This window comes from Zophobas morio, unplaced genomic scaffold (genome assembly GCF_036711695.1).
Source record: "Zophobas morio isolate AGI-343-1 ecotype UQ-CSIRO unplaced genomic scaffold, CSIRO_AGI_Zmor_V1 ptg000023l, whole genome shotgun sequence".
In the NCBI taxonomy this organism is placed as follows: domain Eukaryota; kingdom Metazoa; phylum Arthropoda; class Insecta; order Coleoptera; family Tenebrionidae; genus Zophobas; species Zophobas morio.
The window spans coordinates 10,594,717-10,619,772 of record NW_026972128.1 but is presented as its reverse complement, the minus strand read 5'-3'; the positions used below and the strand labels follow the sequence as shown (position 1 = coordinate 10,619,772).

At 32.2% G+C, this 25,056-nt stretch overlaps 1 protein-coding gene across 1 annotated transcript in view; it reads left to right on the top strand.

Annotated features, from left to right (window-relative positions):
* Window positions 1-25,056, top strand: part of LOC135134434 (KH domain-containing, RNA-binding, signal transduction-associated protein 2-like) — a 197,882-nt gene that overhangs the window by 73,891 nt on the left and 98,935 nt on the right. The window lies entirely within an intron of this gene.

Genomic DNA, 25,056 nt, shown 5'->3' with positions numbered 1-25,056 from the left:
GTCTGGAAGACCACAGAGACTTGTTAAATGTGCGTGGAAAATGCAACATTTCTCTATTGTAGTGGGTAATTAAAGTGAATAAAGAGCGTTGCACCGATAACGTAGCCTAAATAAAAAAAGCAATTAGCACAACATAATAAATGTGTTCACTGGCCACGCTTTGAAATTATACCCTTAATGTCTTTTATGTTACGCTGTTTTAAATATTTCGCTGTAGGGGTTAATGTATGTTTTTTATGTTTTACTGTTTGTCCAAATTTCACACCGGATAAACCTGTGCCGGGTGAGTTTATCGATGCAAAGCAGAAGTAACAATAAGAAACAGGCTGGTTTTATCGCAGTTTTTGTGGAGATAGTAATCTGTTTGAAATCATTGCCATACGTTTTTCAACTTACTGTATTTATATCTACAAAGTCACCTTCGGTATATTAAATACAATTTCTAAAACCTAAAACTTTTGTTTTAATTAACCGTCTTTAAGAGGAACTTATGGGTAATTACGACTAGATGATTTTACTGGAAAATTATGGAAAACGAGTTAACAAGATGTATTTGATATTGTACATAATAAGTTTAGAAGTTTCCAGAAAGTTTAGGGGTTTCAAGGTGATGTTTATTTTGGCTCTCTCTTGAGAAAAACCACAAGTTTTTGCTGAATCAGTTTGTACGCACACTTTTTATTTTAATACAGAAACTTTTATGATTGAATCCAAAAACTGGGTTGATTATACTTCAAGCGGAAAGGAAGGGTGTTCTGTCTAACAACTTAAGACCTAATTTTGTATAAACCAGTTTACGAGGTTTTTTTGAGTTAGCTGATAAAACGGTATGGATATAAAATTTTGGCTAACATGTTTTAAAAAATGTTAATAACTCCAAATTTATATTACTTTTGTATATGAAAATGTATCAATGCGCAGTTTAAGACAACTGACCCTCATATCTCATCTAGAAATTGTCTAACTTATTAATTATATAAATTTAACAGTCAAGTATTAATTCAACACTATGTCTTTTTTCATTTTTCCAGAAGACAACTATTTACTACTAAACACAAGGTAACGGAGGACCTACTTTTTTCTATTTTAGGAGTTACGAAACGTCGAGAATACAAAGTGATAATAATACATGTAATGTCCGTATGTATTATATCGATAATTAGTAGAAAATGAACTAAAACAAACTTGATTACTGTACCAAACTTGAAAAGTATATTTCGCCGCCGTTTGTCATTTTAAATGGTGTTGAAATTAAAATTTTAAAAATATGTCTAAAATTTTTTTAAATAATGGAAATCAAGAGATCCAATAGACCAAAAGTAAGAAATTTTGACAATCGAAAATCGGTATTGAAAAGATTCAACTCTGTTAGTTGAGTAAGGTACCAAAATATGAAAACTACTATTAGTTGCTGTGCTATGATAAAACAGTAAATATTTACGAAGACAAACTGTATCTACCTACATACAACACGTAAATATGAAAATTGGATAAACATCCAGGTCATTCCACGCATCCGCAGAAAAATTACCGCACAGAGTTTAAATTTAAATGAAATATTACACATACACTGAATAAGATAACGTCATGACCAAAAAATTACTTGTTTGCAACTGTTCAACTTTTTCAACATTTAGTTTTGTCATAGTCGTCAAAAAATAATAAAGGTAATAAAAGTCTGATTTGCCAATTCTTTATGTGCCAGCATTATAGAAGAAAACATAATACAAAACAAAAAAGAAACTAAACTTTCATTATTGTATGCATAGTGTGCATTTGCTTTAGAAATAATAATTAGATAATCGTGATGAGAAAAAAGGATAAATCGATCTTTAATCAAATTAAACTTATTTGAAAATCTGTCGCTTACTCTGATCTGACGAATAATTACAACATTTAAGTTTTCCAAATGTGACAATCAACTTTTTTTTCAAGTGGTTCCATACCTAATCAGAATCCCTCTCTCATATTATAATTTCTATCCCTGAAGTGACTATAGCACCGAACGTTCGGCATCTCATTATAGCAGAGTCGTAAAATCTTTTATCTAACCTCGATTATTTTAACCGCTGTTTTCCACTAGCGTTTGAAGTTAAAACTTAAAATGTTGTGAAATTACTACTCCTTTTTTTTTATGGGAATTTTTGGTCCCCCTGAACTCGTTTAATGGTATCTTGCAATAGCCTCGGAATAGATTCATGAACCATCAAATCTCCGTCACCCCAAATCTCCACAAAAACCTCAGCGGTGAACTGCGCCGATGCGATTTGACTCAACTCCCCAAAAACCGCACTCATCGGTATTGTACTCTTGCATTTCGCATTATATTGTTGTAATTCGTAATACAGAAGCTCAGTTTGGTGTTTGGTAGTCAAATCAAGCCCCGTTTTCGGTATATAGATCGCTAATTCCGTTTGATTAGTACTACAAACCGAAAAAAGTGTTAGTGTTGTAACTCTGGATTCTCCTCAATCGTGTTTTCGCGACTCACGACTTTGGTTTTAATCCATATGTCTATGTCGGTTTTGGGAGAGTCGCAAGATATAATAGCAAGCGCACTAAGCAGGGGACTCTTTTGGACATCTTGACTCTCCAAGTAGGCATCTGCGATACAATTAAACGCGGAAACGCGGTACGTCCTATCTACTATTTTTGGTTCGAAACCTTCCAACTTGAGAAGGGTTTGTATGAACTTTTGTAAATATAGAATAACCATTTCGGTGTCTTTTTCGTGGTATAAGTGGATTCCAATCGAGTGTAGGTGTACACCTACGTAGTACCAGTATTTTTCCCACTTTTCGCACTTGTTGGATTTGAAGGTGGCAACATAATCGACGTGTTTTTCCAAATACCGGAATATATCGATCTTGTAACTTCGCGACAGATCGTTTTTGTTTGTTATACATAAACGCCCTAAACCCCCTATTGTGTTTAAAGTCTGCAGTGCTTCATTTATATTAGTGGCAGTAGGGTACTTCTTGGCAATGACAAGTGTAAGGGGTTTTGGCCATTATGGGTGCCACATCGTTGAGAAACTTGTAGAAGTGCGTATTTTCGATGACACCAAATTACAAACGGACTGTAAGGCAGCAGTTGGACCGTAATTCTTGTGGTACGTATTTAGACTAGTATGAGCACGTTCGGGGGTTTGTGTTGTCACTGAGGTCCCATTCCCCGGGTTAACCCACTCAAAAACCCAAACTTCTTATCCTTCAAAGATTTCAACCATTCACACGTTGAGTTGTAACAACGGCTAGCTAATTTGTACTTTTCGTTTTTCAGTAAATGTGTATATAAAAGCGACAAGTTATTAATCACAGTGGGGTAAAGCGACGCTCCCAAACTATTCAACGATTTTATAACATAGTGATAATACTGTATTAACTCTTCGAGAGAAATATTGAGCATGAGTAGCGCCAGTAGGCAGTTGTGCACGTTTTCAAGGAAACTGTTTTTTTTGCCGAGTTTTTTATGTATCCAAGTTAGCAAAATTGTGAGTCTCAACTCCACTTTTTTGGGTTTCATCAACTGTTTGAATTGTACGGACGATGACATTATAGATAGATTTACAGATGCTTTGGTAGATTGTGTGGTGTTTTTCTATTAGGATAACCGGCATGAACTCTGGGGTGAATAGCTCTCGGAGTTGGACTATGGTAGAAGTTTTTCTGAAACAAATTGAACATTTAAATTAAAACACAATTGCGTCATCAGTGTAAAATGCGTAATAAGATACATTTTCATAGTAATTTTCATAAGTGATCATTATGACATTCCAAGAATAGGCCAACAACTATAAAATGGGCCAAGTCGATTTCGAAATACAACGATTGACAGAGAAATTTTTTCAATTCATAAATTTGTTGCTTAACTTAAGTACTAGCAATTTGTCAAATAACCTACCCTCTAAGGCCAGGCTAATATTTGCCAAAATACTAGCCCAGCCCCCCGCCTTTTATTTTCTTAGAGGGTAGGATATTTGGCAAGCGCTAGCCCCACCACCCCGCCCTTTGTTTTCTTAGAGACTAGATCATTTGCCAAAATCAGTCTTATCGTAGCGAGTACCATTTTGGTAGTTTTCCGATTTCTCAATTATTTGATTTTTTTTTTTATACTTTCGATTTTTGATTTTATCTCGCCGGGTTTTTGGAAGGGAGTAAAAAGTAATTTTGATCAGCGATTGCCATGTTTACCGTAACTTTCAAACATTTGAAAATTTTGTTTCTAATTTTCAATTTTTGGATTTTTGGATTTTTCAAAATTTCGATTCGAATAAATTTGTTCTTTTAGTTAAAAAATCCAAAAATGACAAATCGTGAAAACGAAAATTTTTAACCTGAGAACTTGAAAAATTAAAAATCAAAAAATTTCAAAATTGTAAAGTTAAAACTTGAAAAATCAAAAGATTGGAAAATTCAACACTATGTCTTTTTTCATTTTTCTAAAATACAACTATTTACTACTAAACACAAGGTAACGGAGGACCTACTTTTTCCCATTTTAGGAGTTACGAAACGTCGAGAATACAAAGTGATAATAATACATGTAATGTCTGTATGTATTATATCGATAATAATTAGTAAAAAATGAGCTAAAACAAACTTGATTACTGCACCAAACTTAAAAAGTATATTTCGCCGTTTATCATTTTAAATGGTATTGAAATTAAAACTTTAAAAATATGTCTTAAATTTTTCCAAATAATGGAAATCAAGAGATCCAATAGACCAAAAGTAAGAAATTTTGACAATCGAAAATCGGTATTGAAAAGATTCAACTCTGTTAGCTGAGTAAGGCACCAAAATATGAAATCTACTATTAGTTGCTGTGTTATGATAAAGCAGTAAATATTTACGAAGACAAACTCTATCTACCTACATACAACACGTAAATATGAAAATTGGATAAACATCCAGGTCATTCCACGCATCCGCGGAAAAATTACTGCACAAAGTTTAGATTTAAATGAAATATTACACATACACTGAATAAGATAACGTCATGACCAAAAAATACCTGTTTGCAACTGCTCAACTTTTATAACATTTAGTTTTGTCATAGTCCTCAAAAAATAACAAAGGTAATAAAAGTCTGATTTGCCAGTTCTTCAACTACCAGCATTATAGAAGAAAAGATAATATAAAATAAAAGATGAAACAAAGTTTTCATGTTGTGCATTTGCTTTAGAAATAATTAGATAATCGTGATGAGAAAAAAGGATAAATCTGATCTAACGAATAATTATAACATTTAAGTTTTCCAGATGTGAAAATCAACTTTTTTTTCAAGTGGTTTCATACCTAATCACTCTCTCATATTATAGTTTCTATCCCTGAAGTGACTATAGCACCGAACGTTCGGCATCTCATTATAGCAGAGTCGTAAAATCTTTTATCTAACCTCGATTATTTTAACCGCCGTTTTCCACTAGAGTTTGAAGTTAAAACTTAAAATGTTGTGAAATTACTACTCCCTTTTTTTGATGGGATTTTTGTTTCATAGCCGGTTTTATCCAACGGGTCGTAGTGTAAATTTTCGCTGTTTTGTCTGTTATATTGGATTCCCAATGGAAAGTATAAATAAAGCGTTCTGTCTCATCTTGAAAACTTAAAGGAGATACAACAACATAGTAATGTATCGATCATTTATCGCCAAATTTATTTCAATTATTTGGGATAAACTGTTTATACAGAGTGTGCGAATATAAAACAACGGCGCTGTGAAAATTTTATGTGCAAAAATAATGAGGAAAAATATAAAGATATATAGCCTACTAAATAGAAACCTCATTTTCCACTAATTAGAGTGTTTATATCTGTTAGTATGGCGATGTCGTTATTATTATTTTTATTACTATTACATATTCTTTATATTTTTTATAATATACCTAAGGTTTACAAAATTAATGGTCATATTTAGGTTTGACCGTAAAAGTTGGAAATAACTTTCACTTTAACAATCTATTTTCCACGACAATATGGTCGCCCGTCAAATCGGCCTGTATCGTAATTTTAGTGTGAAAACTTAGGGTGTAAACTTTACACAATAACTAAAAATTAAACAACTAAATAGACAAACAAAAAAAATGTTTGCTTAAGGAAATGATCTTCTACAAATTAAAAAAAAATGTATTTTCGCAGTCACAGTAATCGATATCACCAGCTATCAGTTAAATATTTAAGCATAAATTTCATGTCAATAAAGCATTACACTGTAATTTTTCTGTAAACACACATTGTATTAAAAACTTTAATATTGAAGATTTTTTTTTAAAGAAAATGAAAATGAAGATGTTGCAATAATTAATCTTTATAACTAAACTAAATAAATAGCTTGTGTAGTGTTTGTTTGTTTACCTTGAGTATTAAGTACAGTAGCTAGAAGTTGTTTACTATGAAAATAATTTTCTTGAAATACTGGCATGGTTTCTGGTTGGGGATAAGCCTTTAGTTATTTGTAAACATTGAAACGATTATACGTTTAAAAAGATTCATATTTACTTCAGATATGTACTGATGGCTTTTGTACGATTCAAAAGCAAAATATATTTTTTATAAAAATCCTACACCGACAAATTTTATATTTCAAACCTTAGATATTTGTGTGGATGTTAATCTTGTTTGGCTTATCTGACTTATCTCTTTAATAAACGACCTGCCGCCAGAGCAGTTGTCAACATCTTTTTAGAAAGTTAAAATATTTACAATAAAATAAAAACTACTCTTAATTTTAGAAGGTGGTGTTTCGTAACAGTAAGTGTGATAAAAATAAAACATTAAGTTTGGGTCGTATAGCTTGATTAAGGGACAGGAAATGACGTTCTTAATGAAGATAATCTGTTTAATGCATAGTTCGCGGACGATCACATTGTTAATGGCATGCATACTCGTAACTTTGTTCTAAAGCATATTATTTATTAATTTTAGGGTAGATGTGAGAAAATTTAAGTACTTAGTAGTATAAAATTTACAACTCAAGTTAATGGTAAGTAAACTTACTCCATCGTACTAAAGCTGGCGCAACTATCAGATAGTAATCACGATATTCCTTAATTTAACAATCGGTCGATCACCTCTTACTAACTGGAGAAGATGATTAGCTGTGTAAGAATATAATTTTAAGTAAATATTGCCACTTTTATTTGAATATTATACTCAGCCTTAGGTGTATTCGAGCAGTAAAAAAATATGTAGCAGAGATGCGCCTTCTCAAACTAAAAAAAAAGTGCATTGCTAGTCATGCTAAGATATATTTTAGAGTCGCCTTGAAACGAAACTTTATTTCTAAATTACCCTGATGGATATCCATTAAAGCATTCTCCAAATCAACGAGTTTTAAGTTTTCTTATTTTTGCAAGTTTCAACAAGTTCGCTAATTAAATGTTTTCAACAACAAAGTGGGGAAGTTGCGTGCTTAGACGTAAGACCTTTCGAGAACAAGGGATATTTTTTCAAGTATTCGAAAAAAGAAAGTGTAATTCATTGAACCACCGAAAACTTGTCTGCGTTTCTTATGAGCTGCAAGCAGTCGCATTACTAACAAGGAGCAGAGAAAATCAGCAGGCAGCGAAGAGAGAAAATGTGAAAGCTCACTAGCTGACGGCAGGAGATGGAGACTCGTTTAACGAGGCGAGAGTCTGCAAGGAAAAGCACGTCTGCATTTATCCCTTAAGAGCTAACGGAAGTTACCGAATTATTTCTTACTACGGCTGATAAACGTAACATCATTTTCAAAAAACCTTATTTAATCAGTTCGAAAGGTTCGTAACACTGCGAGGGGTGTAAGTAATTTAATGTATAAATAAATTGCATTGAACATTTTCGTAATGGAAAACGTATCTGGACTTTTCGATCCTGGCGTGTACTTGAACCGGCAACAGGTTTTGTTTATTCTTTTTGGATATGTGAATCAATATCTAAACAAACAATTTTCTCCGGTGACTTCCTTTGTACCGATGATCAAAGATGTCAGCAACAAATGGTAAATGGGGCAAAAATATAGACGCCACTTGATTAGAGGAAAACGTAGCTAAATGACGCTTTGAGTTAATATCGATAACAATAGGGGGATTCCAATGCGAGTAATGAAAAATGGCTTCTAATGTGTCACAAGCCGATGACAACTTTAAACAGTTAAATTGAAAAGAGCCATTTGCAGTTAATGCTCCTGGTCTGTACGTTATTTACAGACAAGTTTGAAAAATATGCTTTCATTTATTAAAAGGTCCCGAGTTTATGGAATTATTTCAGGAAACCAAGTTTAAAGTAACGGAAATCAACTGGAATTAAAACCGAACTTGTTGAATTGCTGAAATCAATAAAGTTTTTGTTGGGAATTTAAGTTCGACTTTATTGCAGCTTTAATAGTGTAAATTGTCGGCTCCTTTGTTCTAAAACGTTAAACATTTACTCGGCTACAATCGTTGATTGCACATGTTACCCAGTTGTTTGGAGAATGCCCAATATGATGGGAACGCAAAATGGTCTATAGGCGAGGATCCGCTTTGTGAAACACATTTTTATCTTTCAGTTTTTTGCCAGTACGAAATTAATTAAAATGAATTTGGAGTTCGCGTGAATCCTCGACCTGGAAACCTCCCTGGCATTGGGAAAATATAAGCATAATTTCGACATAATTTTGTTTGGCCTCAAAGCGTCTAGGGAATAATTTATACAAGCTGAGGAATGTCAAATACCGAAAGAAGAATTGATAAAAGTGAATTATTCAGACGTACGACGCAACATATTCACAAAAGAGAAATGATTTAGCACTGAAAAAAAAAACACTAATTTGTCTTTAGTTAAAGTTGAATACTTTTTTCTAATAATTTTGTGGAAGAAATTCAAAAACTAATTTCGTTAAGTGCGCAAAACACTAAATAAAAAATTTTGCTTCCCCAACAATTTAAGAAAAGCTCTATATCCTAGTAATTTGATTAAGACGACTTCAGCCACGCTTCCACCGTTCCATTGTGAATATATGTATAACATTCAATACATTTCAGGAACGTGTTTCGTAATATTTTATGTATTTACTCTTGTTTTTTCAATATTACTAGTTTTTTGCCACATCTACATGCATTTTAGAATTTTTCTTAATCACTTTGGATGTTAAATTAAATTTTAGTTCATTTCCTTTTTATTTTAAATAGTTTTGTTAATGTAGTTGAATGCTTTAAAATCATAGTTTAAGTTTTTTCGGTTATACTGTAAAATTCATTTAGTGTCTTTAAGATGATAAGATTATTTCTTAATATTCTTAGAAAATACATTCACAGCCAAAGGAAACCACTGTGCTCACTTAACTTTCATGATTGCATCATTTACTTTCGTGTTTATCAATTGTTATCCAAGGTTTGTTAATTGTTGCAGTTTGGTGCCAAAAATCAAAGTAATATTGCTTTGACAACTACGATAATCCAAGAAAAAATTCTACGATAAATTTTTTAAAATGTTGAATACCAACCCGGTCGAAACTAATTTAATTGTTAATGCTTTGGTAAACACGTGTATATTTTGTTTGTTTTCTGAAGGACGGGTAACTGACAGAGGTTATATTAAAATTTGATGTGAGATTAAAGTCAAGAGTAAATTTAATGAAATCTGAAACATTGTACTTGTGTTTATTATTCTGAAGTTATTTCAAAAACTAACAACTCCTTCAGGCATTCACTTTCAACGGATAACCACAGAACAACGTCGCAAAATAAAGCGATGTAATTAATACAGAAAACTGTAAAAAACTATAAGCGTTTTTACATTATTCATATGCTGTAGATCAAAAATAAAAAAGTTTTGCATTGAACGTAAATTTTTTTATTACCCGAATGTAAGTTAGGGTCGTATTGTAATAGGGTCCATTTGACGAATAGCTGAATGGCTAATTTAATGTTTCCCCGACATTTCATAGCTCCTAAAATATGAAAAATTAGGTCTTCCTGTTTGTCGCCTGTTAACGATTTTATTATACACGTAATCTCTCAAACCACCAGATAGATTATTGTGAAAATTTAGTTTTATTTTAAGAATATGGTATAGATTGTCACATGCTAAACAGAGTTGGTCCATTCATCCCCGCCAAAAATGTGATGGGGTCATCTCAAAACTTATTAAATAAACTCGATTTAAAATGTATACTTATTTAAAAATCGATAATATCACACAAAAAATAAAATTCGCAGAATCAAATAGAGCTTATTTAATTTACTGTGCTTCAGGGGAGAGGAAAGTTTTGTCTGAACATTTTTACACCGTTTTTTATAGTCAGAGAGAGCAGAAAAAGCTCTTTCGGTACCCCCGGCCAAAGCAAATAAACGTCAGACCTGCTTAAAACTCCAATCGAAAATTTTACCTCATTCTGTAACTTCTCTGTGGGGGAAGTTAAAAAATAGATCGGCTTCTAATTGCACTTCGTTTCGGCGAATCGCAGATTTCCCCTCGTTACAGTTCCATTATTCTGCTATCAGAAATTTTAGATGGAAGGGTAAAAGTCTAGTTACGCCGCCTCGTTTAGTTAATCGAATTACTTGACCCAACGGCGCCGCTCGATGGGTCTTTACTCCTAGTTAGTTAGTACCAATTTTATTTCATTCCTTTTCTCCTCGCTCGATAAAAACCTGGGTGAGATTTGGTTATTTTCTAGAAGAAAAAAAGCATCTGACAGCCGGGACTTGTTTATATATAGTATCACGTCGTTACGCTTCTCTTAAGCTTTAAGCTTAATAGAGGTGAAGCTTCTCGTGTCATAAGAGCTATGATAGCAAGCGCGGCAATAAAACACGGCCCCGAAATGTCATAAAAGCTGCCAATCATTTTCAGCCTTATACGCGCTTTAACCGAAAGGGTGCACAGTTTGAGCTTAACCCCCGCTATTAGTCTGCAAAAGCTCCTTAGAAAAACAAGGATGCGTGCAACTAAACCAGCCTCGACTTGTAAATTTATGTATTTGATAAAATTAATAACTGACTTAATAAGTTTTAATTACTTCAACTTAAAACGAGGAACATCTGTTCTTAGTTTTTGTTTTATTTAGCCCTTCGCCCGCGCAATTATCTTGCAAAATGAAAAGACTTAAACTTTAGCAAAAGTAAAAGCTCGTTCGTAACCAAGTTTCCCATGAAACCGCAAACTTGCTTGCCGGCAAAACAACGAAGGGGTCATTTGCTTGCCATTCTTGAAAACTAGAGGATATTTCATAACTGATGACTGAACGTTCTCGAGAGATTTGCCTCAAAAGACGTTTATATTATATTCATTCATTTACCTTCTAAATGCATAGATATGCTGTCTCGCTGCTACCCCATCAGCTTACAATGTGCGGCATTTCTAATTAACGGAACACCAGAAGTGTTCTAACTTCTCATAATACAGGGTGTTTCGTAATTAGTTGATAGTTGCTAAAGTTAAATGCAACGGTATTACTAAGATGAATTACACCAACTGCTATAACTGGAGTGCGAACTTTATAACTTTTCACACCTACGCAGATTGCACGCCTTCAGACCACAAAAACTGGATCAATGCTGTGTAGGTTGATGAAATTATTTCAGTTGAACGAACACAATTTTTTAACTTTTTTCTATACGAATAAATTTCTTTCGCAAAAATCGTAACTACAAGTATTAAGGAATGTAGACATTAATGCACTACACATAGGCACTTTTTTCATTCTCCAAAGCTGAAAAACTTTCTATCACAAATTAACAAGTTTTAAGTTTTACTTGAAAATTTACCGAGATTGCATTTACAATTTTAGCCACGTTCTTTTTAATTCGTCTTACAAACTAACTAAAAGCATTTAATTAATTATGTAGTAACTGCAGTTACATTGCTTTAAAAGTGGTTTCAAGTATATATTTTTATTTTTGCTGCTGCAGTGAAGACATTAATGTTACTTTGGATCTCTCGTCCGCTTTCTCTTAGGTAATAAACAGTTCCTGAGTAAAGTGCACTCATTTATTGACAACGTTTTGTATAATTCATCAACACTTTCAGTAAATTTAAATCTAAGACCAACGCGTGCTCCAAAACTTCTTTCTTTTTATGACAAACCTGAATTTTTCATGAAGACAATTTCAGAAAGGACAGGATTGAAGGCTCTACAGGTACAGGTGTAACAGGTGCTACAATTTATTTTTACACAAATAAATTCATGCAACATAATGCAGATGCACGGATTTATTGCACCAACCACATAAAACAGACCTTGCTATTTCTTTATGACTAACTTCTGTTTCGTGAAAAACTTATGGATAGAATAATATTTTGTCTTTATCGTTTCAGAATAATCTAATAACATACGAAAGTCAAATAGTAACTGATTTATTAATAGTTCATTTTTACTTCCCGGGCGTAAGCAAAGGAAGTATTGTAATCGAGTCCGTCGGCCGACTCTCTACTTTTACGTTTTCTCGATCTTTCATGACCCCTAGAAGACGAAGAAATAGGTCTCCCATTTCCGTCTGTCTGTCCGTCTGTCCGTCTGTCCGTCCGTCTGTCCGTCTGTCCGTCTGCCGTCCCGGATTTTTATTAGACAGATAATCTCCGAAAGTACTCGACCGATTGTTGTGAAATTTTGTACTTATATTAAGAATATCATGTAGATGGTAAAACGCTAACCAAAATTTGTCTAATCATCCCCACCACTAATGCGATGACGTCACTTCAAAATTGTACATAGTAAATGGGTTTTCAATTGTATAAAATAACATAGTCCTAACATGTAGTTTACAACTCTGAATCGACTTTTCACCCGAAACGTCCAGATTTTTGGAAAAAAAATCAAAATTATAAAACAACATTTTGAAATTTAATTTTTAATATGCTAACCAGAATGCTTTGAAATGTTGCAGATGTTTTAAGGCTATAAAGAGCATCATAAATCTTTAGTCAAAAAGTATTTGCTTATCCCCTCCAAAAACTTGATGACGTCAGCTCAAAAGTTTGTGGAATAAATCATATCTAAAATGTACAAGATATGATGAGTCTGTACTTGTGATTTATCACTCCATTCATATTTTTTGGATTTGCATATACAGGGTGACTCAAAAAAATTAATGAATGCGTAAATATATTTTATTGATTTAATCAGGAACTACAAAACCGAATGCTCTGAAATCTTGCAGATGTTTTAAGGTCATAAAAAGCATAATAAATGTTTAGTCAAAATATATTTGCTTACCCCCTCCAAAAACTTGATGACGTCAGCTCGAAAGTTTGCCGAATAAATCATATCTAAAATGTACAAAATATGATGAGCCTGTACTTGTCATTTATCACTCCATTCATATTTTTTGGATTTGCATATACAGAGTGACTCAAAAAAATTAATGAAAGCGTAAATTTATTTTACTGATTTACTCAGGAACTACAAAACCGAATGCTTTGAAATCTTGAAGATATTTTAAAATTATCATAAGCATGGTAAATTTTTGATCAAAACGTATTTGGTCGTCCCCCCTAAAAAATTTATGACGTCACCACAAAATTTTGCTGAATAAATCCTATCTAAAATGTACAAAATATGGTGAGTCTCTTCTTGTGATTTATCATTTCATTCAAATTTTTTCGATTTGCATATACAGGGTGACTCAAAAAAATTAATGAATGCGTAAATTTATTTTATTGATTTAATCAGGAACTACAAAACCGAATGCTTTGAAATCTTGCAGATGTTTTAAGGTTATAAAGAGCATAATAAATTTTTAGTCAAAATATATTTGGTTATCTTCTACAAAAAACTGATGACGTCAGCTCAAAAGTTTGCCGAATAAATCGTATCTAAAATGTACAAAATATGATGAGTCTGTACTCGTGATTTATCATTCCATTCATATTTTTGGATTTGCATATGCAGGGTGACTCAAAAAAATTAATGAAGGCGTGAATTTATTTTATCGATTTAATCAGGAATTACAAAACCGAATGCTTTGAAATCTTGTGAATATTTTAAAGTTATTATAAGCATGGTAAACTTTTGTTCAAAATGTATTTGTTCATCCCTCCTAAAAAAATTGATGACGTCACCCTTAAATTTTGCTGAATAAATCCCATCTAAAATGCAAAAAATATGATGAGTTTGTACTTGTGATTTATCATTCCATTCATATTTTTTAGATTTTCTTAAGAGGTGGTTCAAAAAAATTAATGAAGTCAATTTATTTTATTGATTAAATTAAAGGCAACACTTATTATTAGTATTACACCCCAACCAACCCAATTTGGTAGACACAAAATTTGTTAAAGGAAAAACTCGGTTGAAACATAAGGGTAGCACGCTTATTTACATCGACTTTAACATTACAGACCTGCATTTGTTTTATGCGCTCACTTGGTTCCGCGAATGTGAAATAGACATGTTTATAATCAACCAATTGTGAATTTCACCGTCAAGAATTAAAATAAAACCCAATGTTTTATATAATAAGCGGAAGTCGAAGCAATAAAACCGATGGTCGTTTTGTTTACAGTTTCTCTGTTTGACTCTCACGTATGCTGTTACGCCTGTCATCTTAAATTAAGAATGTTTATACATACACGATTTTGAGTTGCCTCTGATACGTATACGTGAGTAAATTGTTTCGTTATTTTATTGATTATTACAAATCAATATTCAAAACGACCCAATTCATTTTCCCGAAAATTTGAGAATATAATAATTTTATTCTTAGTATTACACTACATCTATCCCAACTGATATACGTGTCCTTGCAAAAATGTTGATGACGTCATCGCAATTTTTTTTAAAATTCCCACTACAAAAATGTAATGAGAAAAAAAACACAATAGGCATGCAGTCGTCAAGTTTCCGACAGCGAGGGAAGTACTGTCTAAACTCTTTAGACCAATTTTTTTTTTGGTCGCAGCATTGGTGCATATATGGTATAACTTTTTGGTTAATGTTAAATTTTACGCAGTTAATTGAACCTTATGATTAGGAATTGCCAATAGTTTTGAAAGTGAAGGTAATTCAAATATAGCAGATTAAAAAATTTCGAAATTTGCATGAATTGAAAAATTGAGCTGTTGAAAAGACTACCTAAAAATCCACAAGAAATTCAGGGATGTGGATATCGACCTACTGATCCGAAAAATATCGTGTAATCTAGGAATATTTGGTTTGAAATTAATTTTGCTTTCAATTAAAAAAATTGACATATTTCAATGGACGATTTTGGGAAAATGGTAGGGATCGCGAATCTTGCCAAGATGTTATAAAAAATGAATAAAAAAAAGTGTCGTTACCCTAATTCATTACGTAAAAATATCTAAATATGAATGAGCAATAATTGCCCCATTATAAGCAGGTACTGTTTATAATTGTTACAATTTTATCGATCGTACTTCCTCCGTTCTCTTGATTTGATGATGCTCACAAACGAGGTCTATACTGACTTATAAAAACAATTAGATCGAATTTTAGTGTACTTTCTAAGTGATACATTTGGCTGTTATTTAAATTTGTGAAGTGCTGTTACATAGAACATTAACCACTTTACGACTTGGAAAGTTTCCATAATAGTAAAAAAGTTTCGAAATATATTTCGTCTGCGAATATTGGAGAAACTCATAAATAAACAACAAGGAAAATGTTTGGCTTTATTAACAAACAATGATCGTAAAATGTTCGTAGCGCTATTTTTAACTTTATATACAATAATTCGTTTTTGAAATGTATCATAAATTTGGTTTTCAACGTGAAAATAACCTCAACTCTACTTTAACCATAAAATAATAAAATATTTTCGTGTAGTCAAGATATATTCGCAACCCACAATATCCTTTTAAATAACGGTGGGATAAAGTACAACCTAGTTGGTGATCATGATATTGAAGTAAGCAAAATAAAATTTACTGCTCACATTCGTGCCTGATTTTTTAAATTTCCCGTCAAAAAATGTTTATCTCCTACGGTTTAACAAAAACTGAATTTCTGTGTTCCGTTCTACAAAAAAATATTTCCCTTCTCCTGCGGATATAAAAATATGATATTCATGAATGTGGAAGCCGTGCCCATAGACGCAGAAAATGCATTTGCTTTAATACTGAATATTACTATTTTGACGAGATGGCGTATGGATATTTTAAAACCGCATATACCTGGCGCTGAATTGATTTGAATAACGTGTCGGACTAGAGAATCTGGAATATTTTCTCCACATAGGTTTACAATAAAATTTTAAAGAACAAATTTATGGAGCATTAAAAATCAAAAAATACTTTCGAAAGTTCTCGTGCGTTTAATTTGACTTCACTTGTTTATGTAACAAGATTTTTTAGTAAGAGTGAGTATAATACCACTCGTTTAGAGAAAATGTTTGCTTGGTTTTTAACATAAATGAGTAAAAAAAAAAAAAATCAAAGTTTTATACTTTTCAGAATTAAAAACTTTGGAACTGCGATTATTTTTGAAAGCGTCTTTCAATTTTCACAAAAAAAATAAAACTTTAGACGCCTCTTGTGAAGTCACAAACTGTTTTGTATTTCCAATATGGCATTCCACACTCCTTTGTGTGTTATGTCCAATACTTGAAATTAAATAGAAACAGTGCAATGCTACGAACTCCAAAAGCATTTGTGCTAAAACATTTTCAACATCTTTTATAGTTAATTATGCTCAAAAAAAAAGGATACCAGGATTTTTTCAGCATTCCTGTATATTGTTTATAACAGACGTGGGACACGAATAATTCATTAAATTGTCCTAAAACTGTATGTAAGTTTTACAAAGCTTTACTTAATTTGTGTTCCTCAGAAACCTATGGTTATTTCTATCCAAATTATAAATGAAATGAAGTTGAAAAAAATCTGTAGGGCAGTTTTTAGGAAAATGTAATTTTTTTATTAATTCAGAAATGAATAACGACCAAACGCACCAAATCGAATAAAATCTGTAGACACAAAAATAAAGATAAAAAAAATGTAATATTACCTGCTCTATTTTCCATTAACTAGGCTATTTCTGTCGGGTGCTAAAAGAGCACAATAATTACAATTACTCTTGCTGGAACGTGCTTGAGTTTCATTTCGAGAGTGTACAAATATAAAATTTACTACTCATCTCAATCTCTTTTTTTTTTCTTTAGTAAAAAAATATCCTCTAGTGGTCCATGAAATTTATTTTTAAGTAATGATGTTGGCATTACAGTGATTTGACAATTTATTTGACAGTTATTTGACCGTAACTGTCAAACCGAACAAGGAAGGCGTTCGTGTTGCCAACATCATCATTTTAAAAATAAATTTCATGGCCTACGAGATGACTTTTCCTGGTTATGTGGAACTTACATATTACTTGATTTTTAAAGTGCTTAGGACCGAAAAACGAAAACAAAAAAATGACTGAAAATGTAAGTGAAATTACAAACATACACACCTTCGCATAAAGAAAAGAGCGGTTGAGAAGAGAGTATCATTCCAGAACCAATTGCATTACGTTTCACAGAATTTTCAAGCAAAAATATAGTTTTGGGGTGTACATCTAGTTAACGTACAATATTTTTTTGAGTTATCGTATGAGAAAGAGAGTTAGAAGTTTAAAGTGATAATATTGAAATCTGACAAATTTTTCTACGAATTATCAATTTATCATCATAATGTAACAGTTTTAACATACAACGGAATTTATACTTTGCAGCAGACCTGTTCCACTATATTTTCCAGTTTTCTACACTGATTGCTGTGAATGTCTAAATTCTGCTGATTATAAATATACACTTATCGAATAAAAACTACCACAAGATAGACAAAATAAATAATTTATTAGATGCTAAAATCGAAATAACCCAACATGTTACAATGCTGCTTTAAACGACAAAGATTAAAGCAGAAAAAGCTAAAATCCAAGTGACGGCCAAAAATTAATTCCCTCAAAAATAATACAGCAGGAAACGGTTTCGCATAATCGGAAAGCGCGAATATTAACTACCAATTAAACTGAGGGCGCTGGAATAATAACGAATATGGCGTGTGTGGGCGGTGCAATAATTGATGGCCGTATAGGGGTATATGCTAGAGCTTGATTTACTAATCACAAGGGTGGCATTTTTCGTTTTCTACGTTTTAAATTGAAACAAATTATGGTAGCAAAAAATGAACTTTTTAAAGCAATTGTTGTGTCGCCTTTGTGAACATTTTTATTGTAAACGTAAAAAACGTCGTGTTTTTGTGAGCAGAAGTAGCGTAAAATAAACCGCAACATGTGTGTCTGCTTTGTTTCTGCTTCGTACAAGTTTCATTAATCATTAATAAAAGAATAATCAAATTACGCGCCCCATTTTGTGACAGGAAATTATGGTACTAGCTCCGATGTCCAGACCCCCAAAACGGTACAGTTACGCAATATTGTTGGTTTAGGTTGATTTAGCGTACAAATTTAGTGCTGAGCCGTTACAGTCCACTGAATGTGAATTATAAATGCCTCTGGTTACCCTATATTTGTAAGAGAACCCTGTTAAACTAATATTAGAACAAGTCACTTTCTGGTTGTACTCCAATTGTTAACGATTCACTTTAGGTGATGAATTTCTAGCAGCAAAAACTTCACATTATCCTAATGAAAGGTTTTATTACGTAATTACCTCATATTTCCTGCAATATTAGGCGAGGCTTTTAAAATGACCATGTGCTTGTAATATGGATGTAAGCGGTCAGTATTGTTTCTGAAAAGGGTCAGTGTTTTGTGTGGAATAGTTAGGTTTTATAATCCCGCACCCGGATCCGTTGTTTAATATTTCCAATGTCAAATTATATTATTTAACCTTTGTATATTAAATACAGACAGTTAAATTATAAATTACCTAACTAATTCCGAACAGCAATTTAGTTTTAGGCTAACTCTGCTTTGTTCCGGAAAATTCGTCTGAAGCGTACTAATATCGTAAACATTTAGGAGATGAATGTAGGTAACCGATTTAGATGTCAAAAGCTCACCATCGTCGAGCATCACACATGGGGAACATAATAAATGGATGGTTCTGCTATTACTTCACCGTAAAACCTGTTCGTAAAAATTTGAAGCAGACTTATCGCGAGTTTATGCTCGCTGAACTTGGAACATAGTGATACATTCGGATACATTCATTCAAAGTCAAAGGAGTGCTCGATATAAATCTTGCCATGCATGTATGCACTAAAAATAAAAAATTGTCTAAAAGCTAAAACTGACAACCTAGTGCAATGAACTGGAAACGATGTTAGCTGACTATTTATTATTAAAAAATATACAACCATCATTTAAAAATCGGACGTGCTTCTAAATTTCTGTCCAAGCTGTTTCAGCGATCCAGCTAATTCCAAAATAATACGTCTACAAAAGAAATTACACAGCGAGAAATCTACAGTTCTTTTAGAAGTATAATACATTTATTGTTGTTAAATGAAATTCTGTGTAGTTTTTGTGTGGTGTCTCAAACTATTATTTTCCCACAGCTACAAATGTTGTTTATTCGAATTTATTCGAGTGTGTTCTTTAGACATAGATTATTGCGACAGCAAGTACAATTTTATTAGAATTAAAGATAAGTCAGCTGAATGTAACAATAATTTAATTGCATGCGTCGTTGATCTCCGTTATTCTGAACTATAATTCAAGGATTTCATTGATTGTTATTAGTTACGGTTTTGCTTATTGCGCAAAGCGTTTTCATTAGCGAAAAGTTCATGTGTATGAACTTGCACTACATAACTCTAAAGAGAGGATTCTAGGGCAAATGCGTATTCATTTTGGTTGTAAGCAAATGCATGAAGGTTGTATATAAATGTGTATCTGAGAAGATCCTTTTATCTGAGCCCTGCTTGTTTTTGCCTAATTGTCTATTTTTGACCATGAGTGCCTCCTTTGCATTTTTCGACCTATTTTACTTATTTACTGCCTGTTTTACTTTTTTCTGCTTATTATGTTCTAAAATCTGAATTTTCTATACTCCTGAGCGATTTTTCTTGCGAATTTCACATTTAATATATCTCTGGTGCTATAAAGAAAGATAATCTAACCCGAGTTTTGGGTAAAAAATTGGGGGAATTCCGTTAGCAAAATGCCGATAATTCAATAACCCGAATCTATTTTTATGTGTAAACTATGAAAGAACAAATTTTATTAAGTATTTATTAAATACATCAAGCCCTCCTACAACTTTCTTTTCGAGTTGTCTTCCTGCATCAATTTGTTTCTTGTCGTCTTGGGTTTTCGTAAAGTGAAGTTCAAAAGTGTTTTAAAAATTGTTTTCATCTAGTATTTTGTGCCATTTTTAAAAATGCCCAGAGTCAAATCATCTTTAAAGACCAAGCTAAGAGAATGGACGAAAGATACCAGGCAAATTTAATTTCCTCATTTCATAGTGAAGAACATAAGAAATTTGTTTAGTATGAATTTTGCAGTGCATTTATTGCGGCAAATATACCGTTGAAGAAACTTAACAATAAAAGGTGGAGGAATCAACTTTGAGAAAGAATTACGTGTCCGATGACGTAAGTATTGTGTGATTGCATAGAAACTTAAGACTGGGAACATTTTAATTTTTGCTATTTTATTTATTTAGTTATTTTACATTGTACTTTTGTAGGTGATTAATAGAGTTAGAACAGATATTAGGATTCACGATATTTGGATAGCACTAGACGAGACTACAAATTCTAATGGGCAATACGTTGCAAATGTTGTAGTGGAAAAATTATCTGTAAAGGCACCATATTTATGGGCATCTAAAATATTGAAAAAAAAAACAATAATGTAACAGTGATACGTTTTATCAATGAATTAGGTTAGGTTAATAATAAAAAAAATGCATTTTTTCTCGAATCGATTTAAATCAAAATTTATTTTTCCTAAAACTTGTCTAAAGCGCCATTTTTATGACCTATTTTGGCTTTTTTAACCCTAAAATCCGCTCTTTATACATTACTTTGCCAAAACCGTGTTACCAGCAGAAAATTGCCACCCTCAAAACCCGGATTCTGCTTGCGTACGAAAAAATAAGCGTGTTTGCAAATTGTGTGTAATTTTAAATGTACTTTTAGCATTACATACGAAATTTGTTGCTTTCAGAAAACGAAGAAACTCTATACAAGTTGAAACAACACACAACTAACATTTGTAGAGATTTTTTTTGTAGAATGTGGTTCTCATGCCGCTTTATGTGGACAAAGTACATGCATTTTTTTTATGAAAAATATACCACCTGTTGAGTTACGTTCACAATCTGTTGCTAAGCGTTAAAATTAATTACATGAGACATAAACGAAGTTGAATCAACTCAAGATAACCCAACAACGTAGAATATTGTTTTTCGTGTATAATAAATGCTTTAACTAACACTAGTGTTTGTTGCTAGCCGCTAATTTTCCCTTGTGTTTTACTTGCTTTTCTGAAACTTGAAGACATTTTTCATAAAAGCTAAGAGCCATTAAAGAAAACACGCAAAACATTAACAGATGTATTCCCTTCGACTCGCGAGGGAAGTCTTCGTTATATATATTGCAAAGCGCAGGATTAAAGCAAAATCTCGGCAGCCGTCACAGGAAACGTTTAGTGTGGAGTCTATTTTTTATACTCGTGATAAATGAATACAACTCCATATGCGTGCAACATACCATTTGCTACAACGAGCAAAACTTGTGTACTTAATTCAGAGTTGTTCTAGCCACTGCATTCCCTCAGAGGAAATTCTGTATACAAGAGTTAGTCCCAATTCATTTTCGGAGAAACCTTTCTCCCCTGAGATTGCTTTTGTGAGACCTCTAAATAAAAAGAAATCGTTGGATGCTAGATTTGTTCTGTAGAGGGGATGTTCTAACTCACTGAATCTCGAGTATGTCTTGTCATAACATTTCTAAATTCTGTCTCACAATAGCTATTTATTTTCAATTCGAATCAACAGCCCTAAATTTTGTGGCAATATTCGGATTTTCCCAAATTCAACTCTGCATAAGGTGAAAAGTATTTTTACAAATTCTTTAAAAACTCCTACGTGAATTATCAACTTGGTTTAAACTTATAACGGTTAAGCATACAAATGCCTTAAAAGTATTTTTGGATTGTTTTTAATTCCATCCCCGAGGAAATCAAAAGGGGTAAAATTGTTGTAAAACTCCAACTTCAAAAGTTCGTCTTGAAAGTGTTTGGTCGAAGCTGCGAGCAAAAGGTTAGTGATAAATAATTTTGTTTCGCAGCTATTTTGCCGGTACGAGTGAAGTAAACAATGACATTTAAATAATGAATTATTATAATTAGTTTCCGCCCAATGTAATAGCTGTTTCGCAAACTTTGAAGTTAAATACGCTGAAATGATATGCAAACAGGGTCAGTACAGAATAATCAATACAATAAATGACATTCGAATTATTTAATGTTAAAGTGTGTTGAAAGGCCCTATTCATCAAAAGTGGCTGTTAATAAAACATATTGCATTCCATAAATTCGTAACGCTTATTGTACATATACATGTTACGTTGATATCTGTACAATTCAGAATAATGTTGTACATACAAATAAAAAATACTTTGGTGTTGAAATTTAAAAACATACGTGCGCTACAGCATTCTTAAGCGTGGATACTACTTTGGACAGCGTAAGTTTTACCCTATTAAAATTCTTGAAATGACAAATTATTTATCTACACTTAGAACGCCGTGAAAAAATAGTGCAGAAGTGTTTTTCAGTCTTTTAAACTGTTCGCATTTTGGAAAGGACTGTACATTTATTTCTCAATAATGTGCCTTGCATAAACGATTGTTTGATAACGCTGTAAAATTTGATATCGACATGTAATTTCTATTACAGCCTGCATACACAGGTACATTTGAAACGAATATTTAATTGGAAATAAAACGCAAGTACGATTTAATCAGATGACATCATTATTCCTGAAATTATATCTAACTGCTGCTGAAATAAAATAAAGATTATTATCATTAGAGAATAATACATAGGAATTAGTCTGAGAAAGCAAGAATGGAAAACATTGTATTTCGTACAGGAAATAATTAATAACATCTAAAGAACATCAATAAAATTATGTCAACCTGTAGATCTATGAAAAAAATTGTGGAAAGGAATTAGACATTTTTAATTGGTTTTAGAAAAAATCTTATTGATTTTGAGAAAAATTTGGGATTATGAATAAACTCCCAACTTCAACTTTCAAGAGTAATCTGATAAAAAAAGTAAAAATAAATAAAATTTTTCCACATAATGACCAACTCGAAATTTGAATAATCACATTGACATGAAGCACATCTGCGACAGGTTTATTTGAACAAAACACTAAAGTACTTTTAACACCAGAACTGTCACCGAAAATAGGATTTATTAGCGCTAGCTACAACTATAGTATGACCATAAAAATATTGCGCATATGCTATCATTAAATTGGTTGTTACATTGACTTCAAGTAGTTTTTATGTTTCCACAATGTGCATAATTTTTTAACAGCAAACTAATATCGTTATGAATAATGATTCATCCTGATATTTTCAACTCAAGACAAGACGCGTACATAACTAATATTTGAGCCAAGTGTGTCGTTTGAGGAAGGTTATGTTAAAAAAATATGTCGCACAGTCTAGCAACTGTACATCCGCTCCAAATTGATAATTCAAAAACGTCAATTTTAAAAATACCATGATGTCATATCTTTTCAAGTAAAACTCTTCAAGCAAGGCACGTAGAGATTAACACCGTTTAAATATCGAAGCCTAGAATTATATTTTTTCACGTTCATCAGATTCGATTACACTCGTTCATATTTTATAGCCCTTTGCGTTATCAATTTTGTACACACTGTAAAAAATATCATTTTTCATCACGCGAACCCGTTCGGTTTTGTCATGCCGAATCTTTCTTGATTTATGTGGCTGATATCTGACGAGCCTGGAAATATAAAATCCGAATGATTTAAGAAATTGGAACTAACCACTTTATGATACGAACTATACGGAGCGTTTTTAAACCCTAGAGAATGTAACAGGTTGCACGATGTGTTTGCTTAGTCTGAGCTTCCAGGAAATCGATCGAATGCAATAGTGGAGCATTTTGTAGCAGTTTCAGTAAATTCTCTTGATTGCACTGGTTTTTATAGAGCTTGTGTGTTGAATGGTTCTATATTTAGGGCTAATTTTGTCTTTCTTTACGAATGTGCGGAATTTAACGCGAAGAAGAAATGCTGTGTCATAGAATAGCGAAAATTACCAATGTGAATGTTTTAAAACGACTAAAAATATTTCTTGTAAGTGCGTAATGTTAGGAAATTATTAAATATTTAACTAAGATTTACCTAGCAAAATTTTTAGGTCATGTATTCAAATTGTTGGTATGGATGAACAAGGAAATTTTGGGTAGCGTTTAACCATCCAAAATTCTAATCTGTTCAGAGGTTTCGGAGCTTAGATGTGAGTCTAATAAAATTGTAAAATAAAATACCATACTATAGAAAATTCGAAATTACACTAAAAGTGATACAATATGTCATTTTACATCCAACTTACAATAATGAGCAACATGAGATGTACAAATTTTTTAGCAGAATTTTGTTGGCACAAAAAACTGGAAACATGCATATAATTAAAACCGACTTTAAAAATTTTGCTAATTTTAAGAATAGGGTAGATAACTGGTCTCCAAGTTATAATTAGCGTTAGTTTTTTAATTTTATTTTTTGAGTTCATAATTAAAAAATACAAATATAGTAGAAAATGCTGTCTGACTGCACCAGTGTTTGGTCCCTTCAAGTAAATTTGTTATAATACAACTCAATTTACCAATGTAATTTAAAATGAGTTGGGGAATTGTTTAACCTCAATGGTCATTTTAGTGTTACAATAATATAAATAAATACCCATTATATTTGTGTGATATAAATATGGCATCGATCGTTGTACCTATTATTCTGAAAGGCTTTAATTTAATTTTTAATTAAATAATATTTCGTTACATTTATTTTAATGTCAATATATAGAATATTTATGTGATGAATGATGAATAAAATTTGTGGATAATTGTTATTCTCTAGCTACAAAATATGGCGTTGCTGCTATATCGATTTAGAATGTTATGTATATTACT